This window comes from Anomalospiza imberbis, chromosome Z, assembly GCF_031753505.1.
Source record: "Anomalospiza imberbis isolate Cuckoo-Finch-1a 21T00152 chromosome Z, ASM3175350v1, whole genome shotgun sequence".
In the NCBI taxonomy this organism is placed as follows: domain Eukaryota; kingdom Metazoa; phylum Chordata; class Aves; order Passeriformes; family Viduidae; genus Anomalospiza; species Anomalospiza imberbis.
In genome coordinates, this window is record NC_089721.1 from 71059654 (window position 1) to 71071387 (window position 11734).

At 36.2% G+C, this 11734-nt stretch overlaps 1 long non-coding RNA gene across 3 annotated transcripts in view; it reads left to right on the top strand.

The window, feature by feature from the left end:
* Positions 1 to 11197, top strand: part of LOC137464881 (uncharacterized) — a 37310-nt gene extending 26113 nt beyond the window's left edge. For 2 of the 3 annotated variants that reach the window (XR_010994464.1, XR_010994462.1), the window contains exons 4-7: positions 131 to 272; positions 6893 to 7039; positions 8861 to 8957; positions 10657 to 11197. This is a non-coding gene — a long non-coding RNA (uncharacterized lncRNA). The remainder of the gene's footprint in view (positions 1 to 130; positions 273 to 6892; positions 7040 to 8860; positions 8958 to 10656) is intronic. The other variant, XR_010994463.1, reaches the window with a different exon arrangement.
* Positions 11198 to 11734: the final 537 nt, after the last annotated feature.

The following is an 11734-nucleotide window of genomic DNA, read 5'->3' on the forward strand; positions in this document are numbered from 1 at the left end:
CTATAGAATATGTATTTGGCTGGTAGGAGCATTTCATTCTGCAGTGAGTTTGGGATGTGGAAAAGCAGGCGATAATTTAAATTTTGAGTAGTAAACATCATATCCTTTTAAAATCTGTACTGCTTATTAGCTGAGAAAGAAAAAATCAGTCTGTGTCTTTCTGGGGTTCAGTGGTTCTCATTCAGCAGCTTGGTCTACTCCTGAAACCCCCCTGAACATCTGTCAGATATTTTCCCTCAGAAACTGAAACCTGCCATGTCTACAGAGAAAATGTAAGGATTTGTATGCATTTTCATGGAAAGGTCTGTAGTTGTGTTTTATATTTTACTGCTTACCCTTATGAGGAGATGATTTGTCTTTGGACATCTTTTCTGGATGGTGAAGTTTTGTCAAATGGATAATTTTTAAATCTTAGCTGATAGATTTTGAGAATATTACTAAATCATTCACTGTGCTTTATCTCTCAGTTATATTAATATAACCTGGCGATTTTGGAGTGAAAATTGCATTTTCCACAGTGTTACCTCATTTGAGTGAGCCACAGTAGGATTTAATGCATGCTTTATGTACCATCTTCAGCTGTAAGTATAAAGTAGGAAGGAAGATTTCTGAGAGGTTGCCTCCCTTCCTTTATTCTTCACAGACATGTTTATAATGATTTTCCCCCCTCCTTTTTCCCCCCTCCCCTTTATCCCAGTAAAAAGAAGAATATCAGGGGAGAAGTCAAGCCACAATAAGTCTGATGGCTGGTTTAACCCTTGCCTTCGGGTCTGTGGGTGAGAACAAGATTAATGTACCAGCACTTGTTCCTATCCATGCACAAGGTGGACTTGTGAGCACAGTGATGAGGAAATTCTAGTAGTTATTAAATCCAGTTCTTAGGAAATTGCAAATTTGATTATTATATATGCAATGCAAATTCCCTATAAACTCAAAAGCTCTGTATTTACTTCTGCAAGAGCATTTTGGATGTAAAATGTAGAAGCAAATAAACCTTTTTTATTTTAGGATGGAAAGAACAACTTTGAGACTGAATTTCCTTCTTTCTGAATATATGTATACCTCAAGTAAATCCATATGCATCTTAAAGCCATGGGAAATCTTATAATGTGACGACTTCTGCTTTTCTATACATTTGAGCAATAATTTTTTTTATCACTTTGACACATAGATATATATGTATGTTTTCATATATATGGCTTTGAACTTAGAGAGAAGGGATTTTGATATTGGGAAGGAATTGTTCCCTGGCAGGGTGGGCAGGCCCTGGCACAGGGTGCCCAGAGCAGCTGGGGCTGCCCCTGGATCCCTGGCAGTGTCCCAGGCCAGGTTGGATGAGGCTTGGAGCAACCTGGGATGGTGGAAGTGTTGGGATGGGAACTGGATGGGCTTTAGGGTCCCTCTCAGCCCAAACCATCCTGGTATACTGTGATACTTACTTATTGTTGCATTGTATACACATGTGCACTAATATAAACAAAGTACATTGTTAATATTTGTGTAAATCTAAATTGCCCTTCATAAGTACAAGGGGGGCATATATTAGATTTTTAATGAATTATTACCAAAATCTAACTCATTCAAATTTCTCCCTGGGTGTTTTCTGTCTCCATATCTTTCCCCTATCTTCCTCTCTTTCAGCGATTTTTTTTTTTACCACTGCAAGTGCCCTATAAACAAAATTTAGTAATTGAGGAAAGGTAGCAGTGCTGAGTTTATCATTAGCAATATCACAATTTAACAAAATGTCTGCTTAAAAAGAAATTCAGTTTCATGCTATTAATTTTATCAAACTCACCTGTCTGTCACTTGCTAATATTGAACTCTACCTTTCATTAAAGCAGTGTCTCGTTTTTTTTCTTTTCTTGTTCCCTTTTTTCCATCTGGATTTGAGAAGGATATTGCTAAAATGTTCTTTGTGAATCCTGGCAGCAAATTGTCTTTGGCTTAAATTAGTTTCTTCCTGTCATACCAATGTCAGGAGTCTCACAGAGGTGCAGCATCTTCTGTGGTGTCTTGCTCCTAAGGAGCAAGATCTTAGTAGTACAATAAGGTACCAAAGAGACAGGTCTTTAATTAATTTTATAGTGAATGTTATGCTCACTTCCGGGCACTGAGGTGCTTCTCTTATGCACAGCTCTTTAAATCTTCACCTTGGTTAATGCATATTATTTCTCTTATGAATTCTTGGAAGATTCTCTGTGGGCCTTTAGAATATTCTGCTTAGTGTCTTTTGCAATTTACAGGGTTTATTAAATTAAATTTCTCTAAGAAATTTCCGGAGTCTCTCAATTCCCGGAATATCTTCTCTACTAGTTACCCTGGGGACTGGATTTGAGCTTTTATATTTGTCTTTTATTTCCCAGTATTTAGCTACCAAATGTCTCACTTCTATGTAAATACTGATTTTTTTTTTCCCTCTTTTTTTTTTTTTTTTTTTGACTTTTTAAAAAAAAGAATCTACTAGAAAGAGCATAAATGCAGAAAATTTTTGTTTGTTTTTAAGACAAATAAGGCTAGGAATAGTGACTATTCCACTGCTCGCTAGCCCTACGGGACTTTTTTCTTCTATAGGCGTAAGTTCATAATAATTTCAGGTTGTACAAGAGCTCAAATGCAATGTGTAAATGTTGTTTTATCCCAGTTATAGTATTCCTGAGGTGAAAGAGGTTTTGAAATGAAGGTTGAAAAGGAATATGACTGATGAGCCATTCAGTGAATAAATGAGTGGAGGAGATGGTTGGAAGGGAAACTAAGATAAAAATGACAAATAAGAGAAGAATAGAAAGGGTAAACCAGAATGAAAAAATACTTGTGTGGTTGAAAGCCTTCACTTAGAGGCTTAAAATATTCACCTGCCAGATGTTTTTAATAGGTGGGACCTGCTCAATTACAAAAGCTTGGTATGTTCAGAAAAGATATGTGAGACTGAAGTGCCTCTGTCAGGAATTTAGTGTGACTTGGGCACTAAACACAGTGGGAGTTTGACCTTTAAATACACCATTGTCCCTGAATTTCTGTTCATTCTGGGCTTATCCAAAGTTCCTCTGGAAAATATGATGTGTGTATAACAAGAGGCATTATTTCTTAACTTATTAAAGCCTTTTTAAAATGCATTACAATTAATAATATTTAATAATTAAAATATTTATAAAAATATTTTAAACTTAGGACCTCCATAGGCATTCATTAAGACCCCTGCATCAGTGCTAATTGCAGAGCAGGTACCTTATTATCTACTTCCAGTCTTTTACTTATTCAGTTGTGGTTTGTTTAATTTTTTTTTTTTTTTTTTTTTTTTTTTTTTTTTTTAATACAGTTGTTGCTTCAAAGCTTCCTCCACTGCAGAGGTATGAAGTTTGTCTTAATTTGCTGAGGTTATGTAAGTGAACAGTGGAGCTAAGTGGAAATCATATTTTGACAGTGTATAAGTCTATATTTTTACCCAATTAGAATATTTTTCTGTCTTTTGCAGCCATAAACCCAAGCTCTACTGCTCTACATGCCCTCATTAAAAACTAAGGAGAAAATCAATACATCACAGCAACATTAACTGGTAGGGTTTTTTGAAACCAAATAGCTACCAATTTTGATAAATGTATTTTACTCAGCTTCTGTTCTGTTGGAGAAATAACATTTTAAGTAATACAGATGCAGTGCTCCTGGTAGTGTCTCTTGAAGAGTGGAGAGAGTTGCAGTTTTGCAGCTGGAATTTCAGGAAATCCTGAGCAGTCACACACATACAGTAAGGCTTTTAAAAAGGCTTATCTCATCAGAGACATCCAGAATTTGAAACATCCAGAATGAATTCTAAATTGTGAAGTATTTCCCATAAATCCTAGTGTTAGTAAGTTACTCTGTGTAATAAATACATACAGTATAAGAAGTAAGAACTTGCATATTTGTGGCAAAACTCCTTCAATGTTTAATAACTATGTTTTCCCTTAGGAACAGCTTTTTTTATATGGACTCCTTTTCCTTTTCCTTTTCCTTTTCCTTTTCCTTTTCCTTTTCCTTTTCCTTTTCCTTTTCCTTTTCCTTTTCCTTTTCCTTTTTTCCTTTTCTTCTCCTTCTCCTTTTCCTTCTCCTTTTCCTTTTCCTTTTTCCTTTTCCTTTTTTCCTTCTCCTTTTCCCCTTCTCCTTTTTTCCTTCTCCTTTTCCTTTTTCTCCTTTTTTCCTTCTCCTTCTCCCTATCCCCTTCCCCCCTCACCTTTCTGCCTTCCCCTTTCTCTCATTCCATTCCCTTCCCCATTCCCTTCCCCATTCTCTTCCTGGAACTTCCCTTCCCTTCATCCTTTTTTGTTTTTTCCTTTATTCTTTTTTTTTCCCCCCTAAGAGACAGCCTGTGCATTTGTGTGGGTGTGAATGGATCATAAAGAATGACCAGGTTATTATTATTATTAATGATAATAGTAATAATAATAGTAATATTGATCAACCTGACGCACAGCTCTGAGTTGCGTAGTGCCTTAGTCGCTATTTATATCTTAGCAGAGACATGTGTGATCAAGTGACTTCAGGAACAAATAGTAACTCTTTTGGGAGTTTTTTGGATTCTTTTAGCTGCCTTAGGTGAACAACAGGTTCTGAATTTACAAGGTTCAGGCCAAAACCCATTGATGTGTTTGAAAATTTAACAGAAAGCTTCTCAAATAAGAGCCATGTCTTCTCAAACACAGCCATGTGTTTCATTTAGGCAACTGTCAGGACATTTGCTGACATATCACAGTTTGGACACAGTCTGTACCTGGAAAAGAAATGCCTGACCTTTATATGTATTTCATGATTCTTTGTTAAATGGCTTAGTCCTAGAGTATCTGTTGTTTTGTGCTGATTGCAATGGAAGTAAGGAACAAAAGGAAATTAAACATGTTTTTTTTCAGGAACTTTGAATTTCACATAATCATTTCTAGTTAAAATATATGGAGTAGAACTATGCATGGCTCACAAAATTTAGGTAGGCATTTGCAAACCTTCTCCTTCCTAATTTGCTGCTCTTCCAAGCAGCAATTTGAGTTGGGATGATGGGTACAATTGATCCAGACGGTGTCTAGGTGCATATTTGGGTACATCCCCCTTTAACCCCCCTGGCCAAAGGTCAGCAGAAATCAGCATTTCTCATTTTGGGTTATGAATGAGAAAGGGATGGAGAATGGATAGAAAATGGTCCCTGCCTGCAAAAGGATTGTAAATAAAGCATTCCCTGTGCATCCATATAGATAAATAAACATTCCCACATGCAGTCACCCATTTCTTCCATTTTCCTTATTGCAGAACCCCCAGACCCTATTCCATTTCCATGTTGACTCCAAGAGCCGCAATATTCACTCCTTTTTAAATGTGTTATGCAAGCTGTGAGCACTCTTCTTTGTTCTTTTTTTCTATAAAGAACTCCCGATGTAGTTGTGCTTTTTATAACTGAGATGTTAATTCTAACACTGGATGCCTTGTGGGAATGTGTGAAAAGTCCTGAGTACACAGGACTGTCTTGTACTGTCTGCAATCAAAATAACCTGTTCTGTTATGGCACAGAGTGTGCTTCTTTGCCCAAACAACCCACATGTGAAGCTAAAACTTAAGATTTTTTTGCTGGGAGCACAGCCTGGTATTTGAGCAATTCTGTCCTATGTATTTCCTGAACATTTAAGAGTAAACCTATAAAAATCAGAGGTATATAAATCTGCCAAGTATGTTCCATAGCTGTCATCATTCTTTGAAAGGAATCTTCAGATATACATCTGCTGCTTTTAAATACCACACTTAAAAAACACAGTAAAAACTGTAACATCAGCAGTCTGATGATGTGCAGTAGATACAACATATGTTTGTAGTGTTTTGCCTATAGCTAGAGGATAGCCCATGTACAGAAATGTGACTCAGTGTGTTTTTAACTGATTTCTACTCTATTACAAGCAAGTCTATTGCCCAAGAGATGTATACTTCACAGTACTTTTAGAAATAAACATCTTTAAAAGATTATGCTTTTCTAAACCCCTCTCCTTTCATGTCTAAGAGCGATATGTTTAGACAAAATCACACGGAAATATTTAAACATATTTAAACAGAATTACATATTTGTGCCATCTGGATATGTTTTTATAAAAAAAATCAGCATCTCTCCAAGTTCCTTCATCTTGAGACTGGTGGAATTGCTCATGGAAGGGCACCTGTGTTTAATGAGGCTGGAGCACCTCTGGGTGGCATCACAGCTTGGTCTCCAGTGGCACCCAGGAGCAGCACTCCTGGTGCAGCTGTGCAGGAGGGAGGGATGCTCTGGCCACCTCAGGGAGGAGCTCAGATGTGCAGCCAGGGAATTTTTCACTGTGCCACAGTGTCTTTGAGTTTCACACAAAATCCAGAAATCAAAAACGGGGCAGTCATAGATGTTTTCTTTACAGGCAGTGCTTTATTAGGTGGTAGTACAACAGGGTTTGTGGAAAGACATTACCATAGCAGTAATTCCAGGGTGTAGTTATTAGTGCAGATTACATTAGCTGTGCAATGGAGTTCCATGCAGATGAAACATAAATACCCACAAACTCCTGGTACCAGGAAATGGAAAGAAGATAAAGTGCCACAAATGATGGCTCTTTATTTCTCCAGGTTCTTCTAAAGCACCAATACATAAGTACTTTACAAGATGAGGATTGCAAAACAGATTCTGTTCTTGATGATTCTTTTATCTGCCAAAGAATTATGCCTTGTTTATTCTTTCTCTGCTAGCATAGGTTATTTACAGAGGAAACTTGTCTGCTATCAACGTCTGTAGAGATGTGGGAAATGCACATGAGTGTAAATTTATTCCAGGTACCAGGGAAGTTTCTTGCTTTGTTTCAGTCTGGTTTGTTGCTCTCGAGTTTTGTTTGTTTGTTTGTTTGTTTGTTTTTCACAGAAGGTGGTAGCTTAGGTCTGTGTAGAGAGTTTTCCTGTGGTTTTGCAGAAGATTGCACAATATGTGCAATCTTGGGTTTTCCCAAGTCACCAGGATTTACAAGATGAGGGTTTTCCATATTGTCCAACATTCCAACCTGCAAGACAAGTATGCAATTGTTATTTTTTAAATTAAATATATTGATTTTGTTTATAAAAAGTCAAAAAAAAATTGTGCACTGGGTAATGCCAGCTAGATGTCATTTAAGGCTCATCAGGAAGGTTTATTTTCTTGGAAAAATTCTAGTTATCAAAAATTAAAACATGCTCATGTACTTTTTTCTCAATTCACCAATCTGAAATTTAACACTTTGCAATATTTGTTGGCTACCAAATGGCCTAGGACTATTGATTGCTTAAGAATTTTTTCTTAATTGTCTATTTCATTTTTGAGGTTACCAGATTTGTTCTCTGCCAAAGTTTAGTTTGGGTGAAATTTGTATTTTAATTATAGGAAAATACTTTTCCCCCCTAACAGTAGTTAAAGTTAGATGTAGGAAATTAGTTAAAGATTGAAGAGTAATTAGAAGAATGCAGTAAGTTATGGTATGCTAAGTACACTTGTTCACATGCTCAACTTTTCAATTTATATGTATTTTACTTGTTTAAAAATAGAAAAGGCATAAAAAGGAAAACCCTTACTTAAGGAAATAAATTTAAAGACTGATGGTAGGATTTAATTTTGTATAAGTTATTTTTCAATAGTGCAGATTTTTAAAAAGTCAGCTTTAGTTATACATAATAAAGTTTTAGAGTGACCAGAAGAGGAATGTATTGAAAATACTCAAATAAAGTTTTAAGAATGTGACAATGAAGGAACCCTTCAGGCATAGTACACAGCACACGAAGACCTGAAGGCCAGGACAGAAATTTATTCTTTCCCAGAGCAGTAAGGGATGTACAGGTCAGATTTATGTGCTTGCTGAAGGAAGTTGTTTACTCCATGACTAAGCACCCCTTTCAAGTCCAATGAAATGATGAGAAAATATGCTTTCTGCACTTTGGTGCTCCTTTTTCCTTTCTTTTCTTATTTTCTTTTTTCCTCCTCAGCTTTTTAAAGAGGTGAAGGTTAACCTTTATATCTGGCCTAGATTGGTTTCTTTCATACACCAGTCTAGGATGGCTATCCCTCCCTAGGGATACTCATTCTAATCAGAAATGAGAGGTATCATCCATTCTTGTTAGAAACTCATTATTCATCTCCATTAAAAGTGGGAAGATGCTGCTTAATTACTTTGTTTCACAAAGACCCTTTGGTGCAGACCAAGGTCTGTGATGTTAAAATGGTGAAGTTAATAATTCAAGTTTTTGAGTCACTGCAGATATTCCTCCCAGATTACACAGAATCCTCTCAGGCTTTTATTGAATAATGGGATAATTTGGTTAAAAATGCCACTGGTCACATTGGCAGCAGAGAATTCAGCTGGGCTGAGGGATGAGGTGAGCAGCATGAAGTGTGGCTGTGTGCTAGGTTATCCAGGCTGATGTGCATGGATATGGATATGAATATTGATATGGATATGGATATGGATATGGTGATTTCACCAGAGAGATAGCTCACCTCAGGGGACTGTGAGAACAGGGAAAAATGAAATTGGGAAGGGGCTGCAGTCAAGTGCTAGTAGGTGTTCCTCCTGCAGAAGTTCAGGGAGGTCTTTGCCTGGATCAAACCTTAAAAAGAGACCTTAAAAGTTTGAGTAATATTTGAACTTTTTAACCAAAATGAGCCAGTAACAAGTGAATATCACTGGTGTTAAATGTATTTCTGACAATAGCAATGCAAGCTGAGTTAAATCAAGGAAACAACAAAAACAAGAACGCTTGTCCTTGATTGCACAGACACAAAGTCAGCAGAATCCACCCCTTGCTGCTACCACTGAAGGTTTTAGGGGGGAAGAATTATGATCACAGCTCTCTTGTTTCCTTTCAGACCAAGACAAAGTGTTTATTTTCACAAATCTTTAATGAAAGCGAAGCAGCTGAAATAAATTCTGAGAAAAATTTGCCAAATGATGAAGCTAAAGCAGGTCAGTGCTTTTTAACAGTATTGTAATGACTGACACTCAAATAGAAATTTGTTCACTACCCTGTTCTGTTTGTGCTGATTTGAACCCTGATGCCCATTTGCCTGGAGAACATTCAAGATAAAAGGCATTTTAAAGTATAATTTTGTCATTTGAAGCCAATTCATATTGAATGAAAGACTGAAAAGTCACTACAATAAGAACCTCTCTGCCCTTCCAATAAGTACTCTAATCACCCAATCTGTGAATTGCATCACTCTCTCTGCTCAGAGCCAAATAAATGGCAAAGTTCTTCTGGATTCTGTGAGAATATGGGGCTTTATTCCTAACCTTTTCACTGAATAAAACCAGTGAAAGCGTTAAGCAGCAACAGGGGTTTGTATGAGTTTGATTGAAAATGGGGTGCAAGAGAGCACCAAGTGATTGAAATTATTTCATGTTTAATAATCAGGTACCAAGAGTATCTACAGTTCTGTTCAGAGCATCCTTCACAAAGGATGAGAAATTTTAATAAATTAATCATAAATTAATTTGTACTATCTAGAAGGGTAGGACTGTCTCTATTCCATATGTCTTGAAATTCATTAAACAATGGGAGATCCTGTACTCAAATAATTTGATGATGAGATGAAACCCATAGAAAACCCATGGAAAACTGAATCTGCAGGAATGATCCTCAAATTACTCTTTCTAGAGGTAACTGTCACCCCTTTGCCCCCCCAAAAAAGAGAAGGAAAAAACCACAGTGCCTTGAGGTAGAAAATACAATCTCTCTGAATCAACAATCAGGTACCAAAGAAATTGGTGAATTTTCTAGTGGGTGAAAAACACCCGGTCAAGCAGATACTTTGTGTTGGTTTAGCCAGTGATAACGAAAACCTCCAGTTTGTCTGTGAATGAGTCACAGCTCTGAGGGGGATTTCTTGACAGTCAAAGACTTGACTGTTTGAGTTGTCAGCAGAGAGAATCCTTATTAAATTCACTGGATAGATACACAGTGGTATTACTGTGAGACAAATCCTGTTATACCTTGGGGACTAATGCCTACTGGAGCTTCAGTGTAAGGAATTCCCCAAATCCAGAAGGAAATGCGGGAGAAACTCTTGCTACTCTAAAAAGAAATAAAAATCAGAAGTACAGCTTGACATCTACTCAACACTGAGTTGTGATACAGAAAGACAGTCAATGTTTTTCGAAAATTACTTTTATTTTTTTCCCCCAGAAATCTTTCTAGCCAAATAAATTATACTTTCTGGTTTTGGTTCTTTGATAGATCATTGACCACTGGTCTTTTACAATGATAAAATATCATGAGTGGCAAAATTTTAGGTGATCTAATGTATTTAGATATACTAACCTTGTTTAAGCATTAATTTCTCCAGCATTGGCAGATAATAGACTTTTGCTCCCATATAATCTTCATTGGCAGACAATTTAAGCTCCCCAGGAGCTATTTTTATTTTCGTAGTGTACAAGATAAATTACTACAATCAAACTAGCAGGAAACCAATTACATTATGCATATGTATGAAAGCAGTTGAAAATATCCTAATAAATGCTTTAACTTTTTCTTTCATTTGGTAGTTAAGATTCTGGAAGTGGCAGAATAGAAGGTTTTTACTCAATATCATACAAGTAAAATAAGTTTCAGTTTCAGTCCTTTTTATGGAATTGTTGTTCTCTATTTTTACTTGTTTTACAGTTTTATATAGTATTTGCAACACAGAAAGAACTCCAAAATTTCAGAGATTCCAGCTTACATAAGTCCCAAATGCCGATTATGAGCAAGAAAGGAAAATCTGGAATTTGGCTGAAAACAATGGTTTAAATACCTGAGGAGAAGTCACAGATACCCTGATTTGCTCATTTTAATGGTTAGCGTTCATCCCTTTTTAATGTCTGTCTGGATGGGGGAGGAAAGGAAAGGCAGATATAAAGAGGAAAAGGTGGGCAGTTTTTGAGCTTCTGTTTTTAAAATCAGTTCTCAGCACCTGTTTCCAGGCCTAAAAATGATGTTATTTCTATGCTACTTTAATTTTCATCAGTTTCCTATATGGTTATAGTTCCTCTTTTATTAAAATGTTTGCTTGCCAAAAATTTCAGAAATAGTATGTTAGACTATGAGGAAAAGCTTATTTTTGAACGAATGATGACTATTCAAGGCCTCTACCTTTGACATGAACATTTTCAAAATGAGAGGAAAAGATTTGTGAAAAATGACATCATTTTCACAGAGAAAATGTTTTTATGCCTTATTCTTTTTTTAAATTCTAAAAATCCTACTCTCCACATCTTATGGCAGCAAGCTTGACTTCACAACTTTGTACTATATTGAGAGAATAATATATTCTGTTCTTTTAAATTTAGTATTTTTTAACTTTTTCTAAAGCCATGTGCTACTAGCATTTATTATTTTGGGTGCTGATCCACATGCATACTAAATACCTCGTGCTGTGTAAATCATGCATGGTACAGTGCTGGTTACTGAGCAATTAATACAAAACTTATTTTATTTTTCTTATTATTGGAATTCTATTATAAGTACATTGTGACAAAAAGCAAAATCTAAAATGTACTACTCCTTTTTATGAAGAAACACAGTTTTCTCACTTTATTCTAAAATTAGTTGCAGTGCATCCTCTTGGTGCTATGACCCTTGAGCATATCCTCAAGACATGCTGAATTTAAAGCACTGGGTGATTGAAAAAAGCCATGTATCCAACAATGGGTATCATTTTTGACCCGAGGTTTAGAAATAATTAATACATATTCAACTGTTT